General features: G+C 40.5%; 2 protein-coding genes across 4 annotated transcripts in view; one reads left to right on the top strand and one right to left on the bottom strand.

Moving 5' to 3' along the window:
- Nucleotides 1-2,807, bottom strand: part of tgfbr3 (transforming growth factor beta receptor 3) — a 116,259-nt gene extending 113,452 nt beyond the window's left edge. For 2 of the 3 annotated variants that reach the window (XM_033028964.1, XM_033028965.1), the window contains exon 1: nucleotides 2,654-2,807. The gene's annotated coding sequence lies outside the window, so the exon portion shown is untranslated. The remainder of the gene's footprint in view (nucleotides 1-2,653) is intronic. The other variant, XM_033028963.1, reaches the window with a different exon arrangement.
- LOC116978002 (bromodomain-containing protein 3-like) overlaps nucleotides 1,873-17,197 on the top strand; it is a 70,651-nt gene continuing 55,326 nt past the window's right edge. The window contains exon 1 of the mRNA XM_033028969.1: nucleotides 1,873-2,303. The gene's annotated coding sequence lies outside the window, so the exon portion shown is untranslated. The remainder of the gene's footprint in view (nucleotides 2,304-17,197) is intronic.

Below are 17,197 nucleotides of genomic sequence, written 5' to 3'. Positions count from 1 at the left end.
GCGCTTTTGCATTTCACCGTTGCGTTTTTTAGAGCTTTCTGCACTTTTGATCAAGTGATAGTGGAAACTACACACTGACTGAGCAGTTCTGCAGGGTCTTGGCATTTCTTGTTGAATTCCGTGTTTCCATTCAGCGGACCACAGCCTCGTTTAAAAGTAACCGAAGGGAAATTATAGGGTTTCGATAGAAACAGATTACGAGGTTAAAATTAGCTCATTCAAACAGTTGCGTTCGTAGTTTAAAGGGGGAGGGATGTATTTCAACACTATCCGCCCGTATTCCTATTACCTCAAACCCAACCACCCAATATGCCTTGAGCAACACACAAAGTGCTGGAGTAATTCAGCGCAGGCAACACCTGTGGAGGGGATCATGAAGCTGTTTCCCACGTCGGACTCTTCTTTAGACATCCTAGCTTATGCCCCCACCCCCCGACCCAATTTTTTTCTCCAGAGATGCTGCCCGACTCATTGAGTTACTCCAACACAATCCTTGTGTAGGAAGGAACTGCAAATGTTGGTTTGTACTGGAGATAGACACAATATGCTGGAGTAACTAAGCGGGCCATGCAACATCTCCGGAGAAAGGGAATAGGTGACGTTTCGGATCGGAACCCTTCTTCAGACAAATGTTATGCCCTCCACCACCACCCACCCACCTACTTTCAGTCTGAAGAAGATTTCCGAACCGAAACGTTATCTATTCCTTTTCTCCAGAGATGCTGCCTGGCCCCTGAGTTATTCCAGCATTTTGTGTCTATCCCTCATGTCTTGTCGTGCTATGCAATACTAAAATATATTTACAGCACCATCTCTTTCCATCAGTGGAGCATATGAACTGAAGTAACAATTTTTCAACCTTTCCAACTATTCTAAGCATTTATTGAAAATTAAATCTTTAAAAATGCAAAGTAGGCCTCGTTAGTGACTGAAAAAGTGTTATTACGTACGAGATTTTAGAGCGCAGCTCAATACTTGCTAACACAAACACTCAACAATGGATAGGAGAGGTTTGAGGGAAGATGGATACAAATAGCTGGAGTAACTCAGCGGGTCAGGCAGCTTCTCTGGAGAAAGGGAATAGGTGACGTTTCGGGTCGAGACACTTCTTCAGACTGAGAGAGAGGGGAAAGGGAAACGAGATATACAGACGGTGATATAGAGGGATATGAAACAAATGAATGAAAGATATGCACACAAATAAGAATGATAAAGGGAACAAGCAATTGTCATCTGTGGCCTAAGTGAAACGAGTTACAGACAATGAGACTCAACAAGACGACTTTGAACCTGGTACAACGACTTGGGTGGGGGAGGGACGAAGAGAGAGGGGTGCAAGCGTTACTTGAAGTTAGAGAAATCAATATTCATACCGCTGGGTTGTAAGAGAGATATGGGAAAACGCGAGCAGATGGTCGAGCTTAGACTGGGTATGTTAGACGGCATGAACACGTTGGGCTGAAGGGCCTGTTTCCATGCTGTATGACTAAATTATTTCCTAATAAACGTAGTTACGTACAAGTCAGGACTATTCAGCATCTGTTCACAGGAGTAGCTCAATGTTTGGTCCAAATTTAGTTTATGAAGCCTTGTGTTAGTCGGGATTGAAAAGGCCCCTTCCGTTTGGTGAATCTGTTAACATTGACGAAAGAGTGGCAGGAAACAGATAACGCATGCTCTTGTTTTGAGCGAATGTAGAAGTTGCAAAAACATGCGTACCCAGAGCGAATATTATCCCGGGTAGAAACACAACAAGACGAAGTTATAACCCTAGTGGAACCTAGAGTTTATTCGCGAAAAAGGAAAGTCACGTGTCGAGCATTAAACGGTGTTTTGCTGATCTGTGCAACTCCTTCACGCTATCGTGGTCCCCCGAGTACACAATACTTCAAGACCGCATTGCGTTTTGGAATAAAATCTCAAGTTTGCTGGCAACCTTTAGCGCTTAAAATGGGCACTAACTGCTAGCGACCGATCTCTATTTACTCCCGGTGTAAGTAATGGGCGCCTCCGAACACATGAAGAATTAGCGCACGGTGTCAAACAAAATACTTACAACGTCCATGAATGAAATATTTGTTTTTAAATGAAACAAAGAGACACGAGAATATAGTGGTCTCCGATGATTATTCACGCCGAATAGTATTTTTTTTCACCATCGGACTACGTTCACGTTTACAAAAAACTTTGCTTTGGATCTCATAAGTTAACCAAGAAAAGCCACACGAGCCCAACCAAACATTATACAAAAAGGGCGACCAAACAAATCGACGCCAGTGGAAAACAGTTGCAAAACGTATCAGGTCAGATAACGCATTCCTTAAATAAAATACCCAGTTTATAGTAATGCAAACAGCTAAAAACAAAGTCTCGATTTGAGCACATTGCATTGTACAGTTTGGCCGAGTGATTTAGTAATTAAAAGACAACTTCTAGATTTCGGAGAATTACAACCGTGGTTGTCAAGTCTTCATAGTACAAAGTTCCTTCAATAGTAAAAAGGAATACAACAGTATTCATGTAACTTGAGCATATGAGCTACATATCAAACTCCAACATAACTAAAAGCAAAACAAATATCACACAGTAGTTAAAAGAAATACTAGAATTAATCAAGTTCATCGCTGCTCGTTATTTTAGGGTTGTCCATTACCTGCAAACACTTGCGAAATCTGGGTTCTGCTTGCAGCTGTTAAGCCTATATTTATGTTTTTGTTTAAGCAGCTCTTTATACAAAAGCTAGATGAAAAACACTGCCCACAGTTGATGTCATTTTGTGGTTTGGACAAATCAGTGCAATCTAACAACATTGCACTGAGCGGCTAAGATATTGGACGTGTATGGGTAAGTGGTTTATTTGATATGGTCAGATAGACTGGTGCTTATCTGCCATCTACTGGAAGGCAACCGCAATGCAACGTCAGTCCCCTTGAGAGATGCTTACCGTCCATTGACGCACATGGGAAAAGTGACGCCAACTATTTAAAGATACCTGGCCAAAATGTGTTTAGTAGGCACACTCTTTCACTGGCGCTGAAAATGATCACAGCCCAGTCTCTACGACGCGGGGCTCCTTTGGAGACACTTGTAGTATTCTGAAGTCAGCTGTTTATAAATCAGCTTCTTATCCCTCCAGCTGCTTATAAATGTTTCAATGAATAACATATGCCGTTTTTGTATGGGCTGGTGTGTTCGTGAGACACAAGCAACTGCAGATGCCGACATCTTGCGTAAAGTGCTGGAGGAACCTAGTGGTTCAAGTTGCATCTGTGGATGAAAAAAAGCTTAGACCAGAAACGTCGCCTGTCCACTCCCTTCACACTTGCAGCCCGAGACGCTGTTTCCTTAGCACTTTGCTTCTTGCTTGGTGTATTCATCAGCTTTGCACCAGTGAGGTCGGTCAGAATGAGCCGACACAAGTTTGCTGGTTTCCCACAAATACGGAGGGATCACGGAATGCAGAAATGTAACTATTTAAAATTATCCAAACCACCAGATGAAATGTCTATTTGTCTCATACGACGGCGAAATGCAAGCAGTTCAAAAGGGGGTCGAGGGCATAACTGCAGATAGATACATAACATACTCAACAGAAAGGAGAACAAGAAAGAGAAATAATATGCAAATAGAAACCCCATTCGCCAGGACAGATATTTATAAGAACTCGTAAGAACCTTACTAGAACTAGGGGACATAGTTGCAGAATAAGGGGGGGCTCTTTTAAAACTGAGATGAGGAAGAACTTCTTCACCCAGAGGGTGGTTAATTTATGGAATTCACTGCCCCAGGGAGCAGTGGAAGCAGAAACGTTAAATATATTTAAGACTAAAATAGATGGTTTTTTAGCTGCCAAGGGGATAAGGGGCTACGGGGAGAGGGCAGGGATATGGACCTAGGTATGGTTAGTATAGTAAGACCTGAGTGATCTCCTGGACAAGTGTCGATCGCCTGGATTGGGGTCGGAGAGGAATTTCCCGGATTTTTTTCCCGAATTGGACCTGGGTTTTTATCCGGTTTTTTGCCTCCCCCAGGAGATCACGAGGTTCTTGGGGTGGAGAGGGGTGATAGCGGTATAAAGGGGAGGGTAGTGTCTTGTGTTCTGTGTCTTGTGTCTACTGTTTGTGGGTAAGTGTGTCTGTTTAGTGTTCAGCCATGAGCGAATGGTGGTGCGGGCTCGACGGACCTGGTGGTCTACTCTCGCACCTACTTTCTATGTTTCTATGTTTCTAACCTTAAGGGAATGGAATAAACTAGACAACAATATAGTCAAATCACCTTCACTAGACAGTTTTAAGGGGGCACTAACAGCACGTTAGCATGCAAAACACATCCAAGTTGGCGATATGCAGAGTACTGCCCTGCCGACTACAAATTCAGAAGGTTCAGAAGTTCTGTAACAATTGTGCGTTTTATCTTTCATTCTCTCGTACTCAATTGTAACGTGTGAAACTGAAAACAAAACATAACCACTCACATGCAAGTGTTCCCATTGGTGAACATCAGGTGCACATGCAAAGTGAAGAGAGACTTCTTATGGAACTGGTGAAGGCTCTGTAGGAGATTCAAGACATGCATTAAAACTTTTAAGGCAAGAACGCAGAAGAAGTTCAGTATGCTCTTTCATTACTGACATAAAAACCAAATAATTTAGTCCTGTGTATTGTGCAAATGTATAACTTGTCACCAGTTAACTATGATACAACCAACACCAATGGACTCTCAAACCAAAGAAGGGTCCCAGCCCAAACTAACATCGTCCACAGATGATGCCTGGCCCCTTTAGATCCTCCAGCACTCTAGCTCATTTCTCCAAATACACTTTTTTTTAACCAATTCTGATTTCTTTCAGCTTCTCTTTCACTCCAGAATTATTGTTCTCAGTTATTTTCAAGAAGCTTTTTGTGTCTTCCCCTGTAATAAATAGACACAAAACATTTGGTTAATTTCTATGTCATTCTCTTATTCCCCAATAATAATTTCTCCTATCTCAATTTAAAAAGGAAAAATATTAACTTTTTGTAATCTTTTCATTGTTACATATCTGGATGAGACCATAAGACCATAAAACGTAGGAACAGAATTAGGCCATTCGGCCAATTGAGTCTGCTCCGCCATATGATCATGGTTGATCTATGTTTCCCTCTTAACCCCATTCTCCTGCCTTTTCGCCATAACCTTTGATACCCGCACTAATCAAGAACCTATCAATCTCTGCTTTAAAAATATCCGATGACTTGACCTCCACCACCATCTGTGGCAATGAATTCCACAAATTCACCACCCTCTGGCTAAATAAATAGTTTGATGGTGTGTTTCTGTCATTATCAGATCATTGTCATATTCAATGAAATTAGAATGTTATCCAATGTTAGTTACTGTTATTTTTGGCTATATTTAGTTTAGTTTGTTATTGTCACATGTACCGAGGTACAGTGAAAAGCTTTTTTGTTGCATGCTCTCCAGTCTGTGATAAAGACTATACATGATTGCAATCAAGCCGTCTACAATGTACAGATACAGGATAGAAGGAATAACGTTTAATGCAAGATAAAGTAGAGTAAAGTCCAATTAAAGAAATAAAGTTTTAAAAGATTGGAGCAATTGTAATGAATGATTGCTGATCCACTTCTGAGACCAGCAGGCAAAGAGTTACCTGACTTTGGTGCCATCTTGAAATCTTGAAGGTCTTTAAACATTTTACTGTGATCTCATATTCCTTTACTTTTCCCCCCATTGCTACCCTGCTGTAAAAGTCCAAGACTCTTTAATTATTATTCCTTAAAGACCTCTTCATTACAAATCTCTACAGATGAGGTTGAATGGGTAGAGATTAGAAACAAAAAGGGTGATGTCACCTACTGGGGGATTTAAATTTCCCTAAAATGTAATTGGGATTGCCTTAGCATGAAATGCACAGAGGGAATGGATTTTTTGAGGAGTGTCCAGGAGAGTTTTTTCATACACGATGTACTGTATGAAATGAGGCTAGAACAAATGCAATGAATGGTAGAGTCTTAGGGAGTATTGAGGAACTGAGGGACATTGACATAGATCTATGAAGTTGGCAATACAGGTAGATAATATTGTTAGGAAGGCATATGGGATACTGGCATTCATTAGTCTGGGCATCGAATACAGAGGTAGGGAGGTTATGCTCAACTTTATAAACCCTTGGTCAGACCTCAACAGGACTTCTGCATGCTGTTCAAGTCACTTAAATGTAGGAAGGATGTGATTGTGCTGGAATGGATGTAGAGAAGATTAATCAGAATGTTGCCTGAGACGGAGCAGTTCAGTTGTGAGGAGAGGCAGGAAAAGCTAGGTCTATTCACCCTGCAGCCGAGGAGGTATGATTGAGAAATCATGATTGAGGTATATAAACATATGAGGGTTTTTAACAGGGTAGACTGCAGGAAAGCTTCCTCCTTGTCAGAGGTGCATAAAAGTAGAGGCCAAGTTTAGGGTAAAGGAGAAGAGATTCAGTAGGGTTATGAGGGGGAGCCTCTTCACCAGAGAGTGATAAGTTCTTGGAATGCACTACCAAAAAAATCTTACATATTCCATGAATACTTCCTCCACACTCTTTCTTCTGCTTGATGTGTCGGATCTTGAAGTAGATTGAAGTTCCCTGTGATTATTGTATCACCCTCATTGTATGCACCTCTAACATCCTGATTTATACCTTGCTTTGTCACTGCTGTTTGGGGCTTCAAACAACTTTCACCTACGACTCCAGACCATTCTGTTTCTTAGCTCCATCCAAACTGATTCTACTTCTTGATTTTCCATTCCAAGATCCTTTCTTTATTTGATCCTACATTATCATGTATCCACTTCGGCTTTTCCATTTGCCAATTTCTTCAATAAGCATCTGGAAATATTTAATTCACAATCTTCATCAGTTTGCAATCACTTTTCTATAATGGCTTTAAAGTGCATACAATTAGACTGTATTTGCACTTGTCCTAATATAATTCTACATTAACTTGTCTATCCTAGTATTCATGTGGCATTTTCACTCTCATGCTCAGATCATTTTTCCAGGAAAGCCTCTAAGAAGAGGTATATTTTTATATTTATATGACCTGCTCTTTTCTGACATCTTTGTTTTCAATACATTCCGGTAGATCATGACTAACCTGTGGCTCAAATCAATGTATCCATTGGTTTTCCACATCTTTTGATATCCTTATTAAATTATCAGTTTCAGTTTTGAAAATATCAAGTCAGCCATTGCCAACTATTTTTTTGATTTAAAGTTCACAGTATACACCACTATTTGTGCAAAAAGTGCTTATTGGTTTCATTCCTAAATGGCTTGCATTTAATTTTTAAATTATATTTTTGGTTTTGAATTTCCTCCATTAGAGGAAATACCTTTCTAATCTCTATTATTTTAAATACCTCAATTATATCATCTCGTCAACCATTTAATCACAAGGGAAAACTATGCAACAACCAGACTGCAACAACCAGGTTCAGGAATAGTTACTTCCCCTCAGCCATCAGGCTATTAAACCTGGCTCGGACAAAACTCTGATTATTACCAACCACTTTCTGTTATTTGCACTATCAGTTTATTTATTCATGTGTGTATATATTTATATCATGGTATATGGACACATTTATCTGTTTTGTAGTAAATGCCTACTATTTTCTGTGTGCTTAAGCAAAGCAAGAATTTCATTGTCCTATACAGGGACACATGACAATAAACTAACTTGAACTAACTTGAACTTGAACTTGAACTTGCAAGGCTTTGTAACTTGCCTTCTTGATTTAACTCTTCAAAGGCCTTATATAATTCAGATGCATGTACGTAACCTTCATGCCTTGCAAGACCAATGTATATTCTCCATGTTTTAGTGATAGAAATGGGATATAATATTCCAGATGGACAAGTATACAAGCCTTAGAGACAGACGGAATTCATAATAAGATAGGATTTGTAGCAAGACAATAGACACAAAAAGCTGGAGTAACTCAGCGGGCCAGGCAGCATCTCTGGGGAGAAGGAATGGGTAACTCTATCGTCTGAAGAAGGGTCTCAACCCGAAATGTCACCCATTCCTTCTCTCAAGAGATGCTGCCTGTCCTGCTGAGATATTCTAGCTTTTTGTGTCTATCTTTGGTTTAAACCAGCATCTGCAGTTCCTTATTACACAAAGGCAATAGATTGAGCCCAGTGTTTAACTGTTCAGGTAAGAGTACTGAACATATCTGATTTATTTCCCTATATTTTGTTTGTACAAGTGATTGATATAACTCAATGACTTTTGTATTTTCATTTGGTCTGCCCAACCAAATCTAGTTTATGATTACAAATAAATTCCTTTCAGCCCATTTTAGTTAATCTATCCAGAAATATGAGGGGCATAGATAGGGCAAATTATGATAATCTTTTTCCCTTCAGCAAAAGTATCTATAATCAGACGGCATTAGTTTAAGGTAAAGGATAGGAAATACAGAGGAGACCCAAAGAAAAAGTTTTTTCACCCAGAGTTTAATTGCAATCTGGAATAGACTGCTTGACAGATTGGTGGTGGTAGATATTCTCACAACATTTAAGAAGTATTTAGATTTGCACTTGAAACACCACAAAATAGAAGGCTATGGGCTGAGGGTTGGTAAATAGGATTGGTATAGATAGGTATTTGATGATCAGCATGGACACAGTGGGCCAAATGTCCTGTTTCCTCACTGTATTCTCATGTTCCTATTACTATATCATGTTCTAGTCACAGACATCATTTGGAATCTGATCAGTCTGTATATAAATAACTCATTTTCTAGCAGTGGCATTAAATCTGTCTTCACAACCATGAAATTGAGATTTTTTGTTGTGCTGCATTCCTTTATCTACAACTGTTATTTTGTTATTTTAAGAGAATTAATTCCTTATTCTCTTAAATATCCGATAGATCTTTGAACTCCAATGAAAACTTGATTATAAAACTGAACATTCCTAACTTATGAAGTATTTTCTGGTATTTTCTTTGTGATCCTATGAACATGTTCGTTGCTCTAAATTCTGCCTTTAAAGTTGCTTATTTATGTTTTCAAAAACGGCTTATTTGTCACAAACACAAGTTCAGATAAATGAGTAAGCTGAAATCTTAACTCGATTTCTCTCCCTACATATTCTGCCTGATCTGTTGAGTGTTTTACAGTATTTAAAGTGTTTATGGTACATTTCTCGTGTGTGCAGTGTTTTGTATTTGGAAGGTGGAAGCAGGATGCAGCTGTTTGAACCAATGTGTTGGTACAGGTCTTTGGTACATCTCACAAGGAATACTAATCAGAGACCACTGAGAATGATTTAACCATTTCACCTCATTTCTTCATCAATGAACTGCTTGAAGATTAACTCTAAGTTTCTGGGCTAAATGTAAGCCAAAAGCACCAAAGAGGAAGTCAGACCATAAAATAACGAAATACATAAATAAGCTATGTTAGAGGTGGTACAAAAAGCACTTGAAATGTTTACAACATTACACAGAAAATGGAAGTAAAACCGTATTCGGTTAGCGTATTTCAGCTTCAAAAATAAACCTTCCACCACTTTTGGTAGGATTTTAACATCAAACATTATGAATATGTGATTATTAGGGAGAGATAGTAAACCGCAAGGGTCTGCAGTTATTTAATAACTTCTTTCAATAATGGATATCCTTGTGTAGAATTGGTTATCTCATTTCCCTCTCAGGTACTTTTGGCAGTCTCCAGATCATTGACAGAATGAACATTTGTCACTACAACACATCATCTGATGCTTTTTCTCTCTTAATGCAACAAACCGTTATTCTGATCTCAGAAAACTAACATACAAATCATGAACTTATTTGTTCATCTCTGGCTATGAGGATCCCAGTAAAGTCTATCTAAATTCCTGTAGCATTCGTCCAATCAACTATCTATTATCCTTTCTGACGTCTCTGATTATCCTATCAAAATTATTGGGAGGCTCGGGTTCATTGAAGACCCCCAAAAAATTATAGGCGAGATCATGACATGCAATTAACTCGCACTTCCTTATTTCCATGGAGACATACCACTTGCTAATTTTCCTCAATGACGTGTACTTCGTGCACTGTTAGAAACATAGAAACATAGAAATTAGGTGCAGGAGTAGGGCATTCGGCCCTTCGAGCCTGCACCGCCATTCAATATGATCATGGCTGATCATCCAACTCAGTATCCCATACCTGCCTTCTCTCCATACCCTCTGATCCCCTTAGCCACAAGGGCCACATCTAACTCCCTCTTAAATATAGCCAATGAACTGGCCTCGACTACCCTCTGTGGCAGAGAGTTCCAGAGATTCACCACTCTCTCTGTGAAAAAAGTTCTTCTCATCTCGGTTTTAAAGGATTTCCCCCTTATCCTTAAGCTGTGACCCCTTGTCCTGGACTTCCCCAACATCGGGAGCAATCTTCCTGCATCTAGCCTGTCCAACCCCTTAAGAATTTTATAAGTTTCTATAAGATCCCCTCTCAATCTCCTAAATTCTAGAGAGTATAAACCAAGTCTATCCAGTCTTTTTTCATAAGACAGTCCTGACATCCCAGGAATCAGTCTGGTGAACCTTCTCTGCACTCCCTCTATGGCAATAATGTCCTTCCTCAGATTTGGAGACCAAAACTGTACACAATACTCCAGGTGTGGTCTCACCAAGACCCTGTACAACTGCAGTAGAACCTCCCTGCTCCTATACTCAAATCCTTTTGCTATGAAAGCTAACATACCATTCGCATACATACATACTGTTAACTGCCATAAGGTAATAGCAGGGACCCAAAGTCGGGAATGTCGTTTAAAATTAGCATGCATTGTACGTAAGTAATTTGCAACTTGTAAAGTATAGTGCATTGTGATCGTTCATGCAGTGGAGAATATTTTATATGATGTGCAGTGAAAGTTAAATAATGGCCGATCAACAGAAAAAATGTGCTCTAAAAGATTTCAATGGCTGCACCCCAGAGGTTGGGCTGTAGTGGCAGAAAGAAAGGACAATGTCTTGTATTCACAAGAGAGTTGGAGACCGTCCAGGCACGTGCTCAGAGGAATGTGGGGTAGGTTTATACCAGGAGTGCAGTGCCAAAAACCTGAATGAAGGACGAAGTTTAGTGATCACAGGATTTGTCAATGGCAAGACTGTATGTTGAATTTAAAAAATCCAATAAAAGCTCCAGTAGCTAGTCAACTGCTCAATTCACGACAAAAATACGTTTTATTTATCTCCCATCAATCTTTATGAATCGGGACATATAATATCATTATGTTTTATCTCACTTGCTTTTCACTGTTGTAAGCCTTGCACCAAATAAAAGTAACTCTCAGTGTGTCGCTGAAATGAAACTGCTGGATCAACATAAAAACCCATCTAATTCAGTAATATTCTTTAGGAAGGGAAACCTGCCATCCTTATGAAGTCTGGCTGATATGGAAGTCAAGCTGACCATTGTATTTGACTCGTAACTGTCTCCTATGTTCTGGAGCAATTAGGGAAGGACAATAAATGCCACTATTGCCACCATATCAGTATCCCATCAATGAATTAAATTAAAAAGATAAATGTCCAACCTTTCAAATGCTGGCATTTATTCAACCATGGCAATTACATTATTCAAGCCAACACTCAATCAGGGATGTGCGGTCAGGGGAGGCAGAGCCTCATCTGTCATACTCCCAATGAAAATAGCTGTTAAGAAAAGTAAAGAAAAATAATAAAATAAAATAAATATAAAGATTTTTCCACTGATCTGTGTTATAAATGTCATATCTATATGAATCTAATCATTTTTTATAGTAAAAATCGCCAAATTTGCGCAGCTCCGCTGCAAATACAGGGAGAGATGAGAGGTGAGGCAGCGACGAGCTGAGCCTCCCCTCTGATTGCGCAACCCCTCAGAAACTGGATGGAGTGCGGGCAATAAGCGTGTGCCTGTTACTATCTCTCTGTCTGTCACCAATGTAATGTTTGTAAACCCCTTCATTACATGTCCTTGCCTTCCATAGTCCAGGTAGCTTATTTCACGTGTAAATATATTAAATTTAGGCCGCTGGTCTCGTCATAAAACTGCAATGAAAAAGCACCAGGGGAGGCAGTGATCACATCTGCCTCACTGAGGGGGCGTGTCTTGAGCCCAATGGAGGGAGAGCGAGCGTCAATTATGTAGGCTCAGTCTACGTAATTGACGCTACCTTACTCTCCCTCCACGTTAGCTAGCTTCAGCAGTGGCGGCGCAGCACTGGATTCCACCGAGGGCGGCGCTGACTTTCCAGCCACGGGCTGCTAGGTTGATTCGTTGATTTGGAGCGGCCGATTCGGAGGCTCTGGGCCGCTGAGAGCTCCCAATTGGGCCCCGCGCCTAAGTGGGCCCCGCGACTAAGAGTAATCAGGTAGATCTGTGGAGGGGGGAGAGAGGGAATGGAGAAGGGGGAGAGGGGTCGTTTGCTCACGGTCCCGGGTCAGCGCTCCCCCCCTCCAGTCGCCGTGCTTCACGCACACCCCTCTCTCTCTCCCCGGGGAGACGCGGTGATCAATACAGTGTGGGCCGGGCCACAGATACTAGCCAGTGCCTCCCCAGCCATCGACCTCACTGCACGTCACTGCACTCAATCACATATTTACTTACAGGTGGCATACAACTGGAGGCAAAATAACCAAAGATTTTATCTGCTCGGTGCAATGTAATCCCCTTTACGACTAAGGCACTTAGCAGGCTTTATACTGGAAGAGAATATAAAAAGCTCAAATTTGAACCTCAACATTATTTTGTAGATCTTGGATACTCAAAGTAAACTTCTTTCAGTATAATTTATTTCTGAGCGCTATATATCATTGCAAGAATATGCTGACCTTAGAGACATGTGTGCCAGTAGTTACAGTATATGATCAAATTTTAAGCGGGAATTAAACATTTCTGCTTATCAGGCAAGTGTCTCCACTTTCTTATCTATGAAAAACAGGCACATCATTTATCACACATCCCGAAATATAATATTTCAATAAAGAATATATTCTTAATTATTCTGAACAATCTTAGAAATCATTGGATCTTGAAAAATAAGCTATCAACAGAGCTTTCAGCAGACTTTCTTAACCTCTTTCCAGCCATCAAGTATCTCAAATTTCAACAGCATTAAAATATTCTCCAGATCTTTCCTCTCCTTCACATTTTATTGATGCCCAAGTCTTTTCCAGGTTTCAGCCCTCTCAGTGTTTTCACCATCCCTGCTGATCTTACCCTCTTGAAAGATTGATCATCAGCAAGGGCCTCGGCATCGTCCTCCTCTTAATGACTTCCTGGACCAGCATGACATTGAGCTCAAAGATAGACATAAAAAGCTGGAGTAACTCAGTGGGTCAGGCAACATCTCTGGAGACATAGAAAGGCGATGTTTCGGGTCAGATCTTTCTTCAGACTGATTGTAGGAGGGTGGTTAAGAAAGCTGGGATAGATAAGGGGCAGGACAGAGCATGACATTGAGCTCATTTTCTGCCAACTCCACCTCCAAGCTCTGTGCCTTCCACCACAGTGATGAATGCTGTGGTGGATGTTTGTGTAAAATTTTAATGTGGTTGTGTTCTTTATTATTGTACCGCTGCTGGCAACCCAAATACCACCGACCTTGGTTGTGTGGCAATAAAATTATTTCTATTCTATTATTTCTATATCATCGCTACATATGCAAACCTCATATCAGAGATATTTATAATGTTTAAAAAGAATACCTCTACATGTTTAATGGCAGACAATGTTTTGCCCCCAGCTTTGTCTCCTGAGAAAGGGCCTTAGCAGCCTTTCCTGAGGTCTTAACGTCAAAGAATTATACAGCACAGAAACAGGCCTTTCAGCCCAATTCGACCATGCTGACCACATTGTTTACCTGAGCTAAGTTCTGCTTGCATTTGGCCCATATCCCTCTCAAGCTTTCCTATCCATGTAGTTGCCTAAATGTCTTTCTAACATTGTAATTGTACACATCTCTTCAACTTCCTCTCGCAGTTCATTCAATATACTCACCATGTTTTGTGTGAAAATGTTGCCTCTGAGATCCCTTTTAAATCAATCCCCTCAGCTTAAACCTATGCCCTCTATTTTTACCCTGGGCAAAAGACCGTGGTTGTTAACCTTAACTATGCCACTTCTGATTCTATGTACCTCCATAAGATCATTTTTCAGCCTCCTAAACTCCAGGATAAAAATTCAGCCTATCCTACCTCTCTTTATAATTCAAGCCTTCCAGTCCTGGTAACATTCTTGTAAATCTCTTCTGCATCCTTTCCGGGATGCAGTTGGGCCACATGAGCATGTGGATTACAGGTGGAAGTGGATACACAAAAGGGGGCATATGGAGCCAATTTGGGTGAAGGTAGAGACAGCTACTGATGTGAATAAGTGAGGACACAACGGGTATCAGTGTTGAAATCGGATAAGAAAGAAAGGTAATTGGGGAGAGTTGAAGGGCAGATGGAACCAGATGAAAGAGGGAATCTGGTAGGTGAGTCATAGGTAGATGGAAGCAGGAAGGGAAATAGGACAAAAGTGGGCGATGGGGGTGCTGAAGATGGAGTCTGGGAAAGGGAACAGGCCCAGGGATGGATTGTAAAGAGAGTGAACAGGGATCTTAGGAGGTAAGGGTTACCTGATAATGGAAAATTCAATGTTCAATCAATGGGGTTGTACGACTAACCAGAATATAATAAAGGTGTTAATATAAGGAATATAAGGTGTTAATCCTGTAGTTTGCATTAGGCCTCACCTGGCAATAGAGAAGGCAAAGATGGACAGATCAGTATTGGAAGGGGAGTTGAAATTATGTATAACCACGAGTTGAGGGTACTGTGGACAGAGCACAGATGCTCTGTAAATCAGTTGGCTGGTCTGTCTTTGGTCTCACCAGTGTAGAGGAGATCACACTGGCAGCGCCAAAATCAGTAGACGAGTTTGCAGGAGGTGCACATGAATTTTTGCCTTTCCTGGAAGGATTGTTTAGGTCCTTGGATGGTGGTGAAAGAAGAGGTGTAAAATTGAGTGTTGCATTTTCTGCAGTTGCAGGAGTAGGTGGACCCTGGGGTCAGGGTGGGGTGGCTGTGGACCAGGAAGTCAAGGAAGGAGTGATTCCTGCGTAAAGTGGAAAGGGGTGAGGCCCTTTTAATGTATGGACTGAGTCTACAATTTTCCTGCTCTAAATCTAAATTTAACTCCTTGCAACCCAATTTAGCATAATCTTTAAATTTGATTTGAAATCTAGGACACAAAACTTGATTCAAACAATTGCTGGCTGTGGACTCAGTTCTCTTATTGTCTCTGCCTCCAAATATTTTTGTTACCAGAGATAATTTGCAAATTTTTGGTGGATAAGCAATAATATGGAAAACTGCATGACCCTCATGATTTTATACACCTCTATAAGATCGCCCCCTCAGCCTCCTAAAGTCCTAGCCTGCCCAACCTTTCCCTCTAGCTCAGGCCTTCAAGTTCTTTACAACATTTTCTTATATCTTCTTTGGACACTTTCCAGCTTAATGACACTCTTCCAATAGCAGGGTGACCAAAACTGAACACGGTACTCCAAATGGGGTTTCACCATCGTCATGTATAACATAACGTCCCTACTTCTATACTCAATACCCTGACTGATGAAGGTCAATATACCAAAAGCCTTCTCTACCACCCCATCAACTGACAACGACAATTTCAGGTAACTATGTACCTGCACTCCTAGATCCCTCTGCCCTACAACACTCCCCATGCCTCTACCATTTACTGTGTAGGTCCTGTCCTGGCTTGACTTCCCAAAATGCAATACCTCGCACTTATCTGCATTAAACTCCATGAGCCATTCCTTAGCCTATCTCCCCAGCTGATCAAGATCCTGCTGTAATTTTTGATAACCACCTCACTATCCACGATACCACCTACTTTAGTGTTAACTGAAAACTTACTAGTCATGCCTTGTACATTCTCATCCAAATTGTTCATATAAATCGCAAACAACAATGGCCCAGCAACAATCTCTGAGGCACACCACTAGCCACAAGCCTCCAGTCTGAGAAATAACCTTCCACCACCAGCAGAAGGAATCTCTACTTCCTTCCATGAAGCTAATTCTGTATCCTTATAGTGGGGATGTTTCTCAGAATATTTCGAACTTTACTGTACAGAAAAAGAAGACACGTGGAATACAGATATGCAGTGTTTTTCATTTCTAAAAATTATATATAATGCTGTATTTTTGTCTATATATATCACAATAAAAGAGAGCTGGTGTGTCCCAAGGAGATCAATGTTAAACATATTCCATATTTATCATATGTGCAAATATTTAGTTATCATTAGTCCTGTTACATATTTATCATGTGTACAAACAAAAACAACACCCAGATTATTTACTAATTCTAATTGTTGCATCTTATTTTGGGATGATTGTGGATATGTATCCAAGGTGTTAACAGATGCACTGCCAGTCTCTGAATCTTTCATCTATCTAATTCAATTGATTATCTCTGCTAGTCTTCTTAGCAGAGCCACCCCAAGAAAGCAATTGGAATTTCTGGCTAACCATTCGAAAATTAAAGGCATGTGTGCACTTTTCAATGTAAGTGTCAGTATCTCAACATAAAATGACAAATCCTTAGTTTGTCTTGATCAAACTTCAAATGAAGATCATATTCTACAAGCCTTGACCAAAGCTGGAGATGGAGACGAATAAAGACTGTTCCGACATTGACCAAAGAGATACTAAAATAAAGGCTTAAAATTTATTCTGTGGTAAAAAAAAAAGCTTCTTGTTCATGCTGGTGAACTTGTCACTGTTGTATATTCCCTTCTTTATTTTATCCAAATACAACCTTCCAAGATGTCTTTCAGTTCTTATCTCATGCCACATGATTGATGCATCCTGGAATTCCTTTAACAAGATACTCTACCTTTTTCTCTTCCTTCATAGGTAAACATTCAAGATAAAAGATTACTTCCACTCCATTTTTGTGGGCTCTGGGGCTAATGGGGCCAACATGGAAATCTCGCAGCCTTCCAAAGGTGAACCATGAGATGCTTGACTAGGAGGTTGGGAAGGGTGCAGGATGGTGGGAAGATGGTAGTTTGTGAGACACTGCAATCCTACCACTAACGCAGGGTTCAGTGTTCTCAGTGCCTCGACCTGAGGTTCTCCTGAGTGCTCCTTC

Source organism: Amblyraja radiata, chromosome 10, assembly GCF_010909765.2.
Source record: "Amblyraja radiata isolate CabotCenter1 chromosome 10, sAmbRad1.1.pri, whole genome shotgun sequence".
NCBI lineage: Eukaryota > Metazoa > Chordata > Chondrichthyes > Rajiformes > Rajidae > Amblyraja > Amblyraja radiata.
The sequence above is the reverse complement of the archived record's forward strand: the minus strand, read 5'-3'. Positions and strand labels throughout refer to the sequence as shown.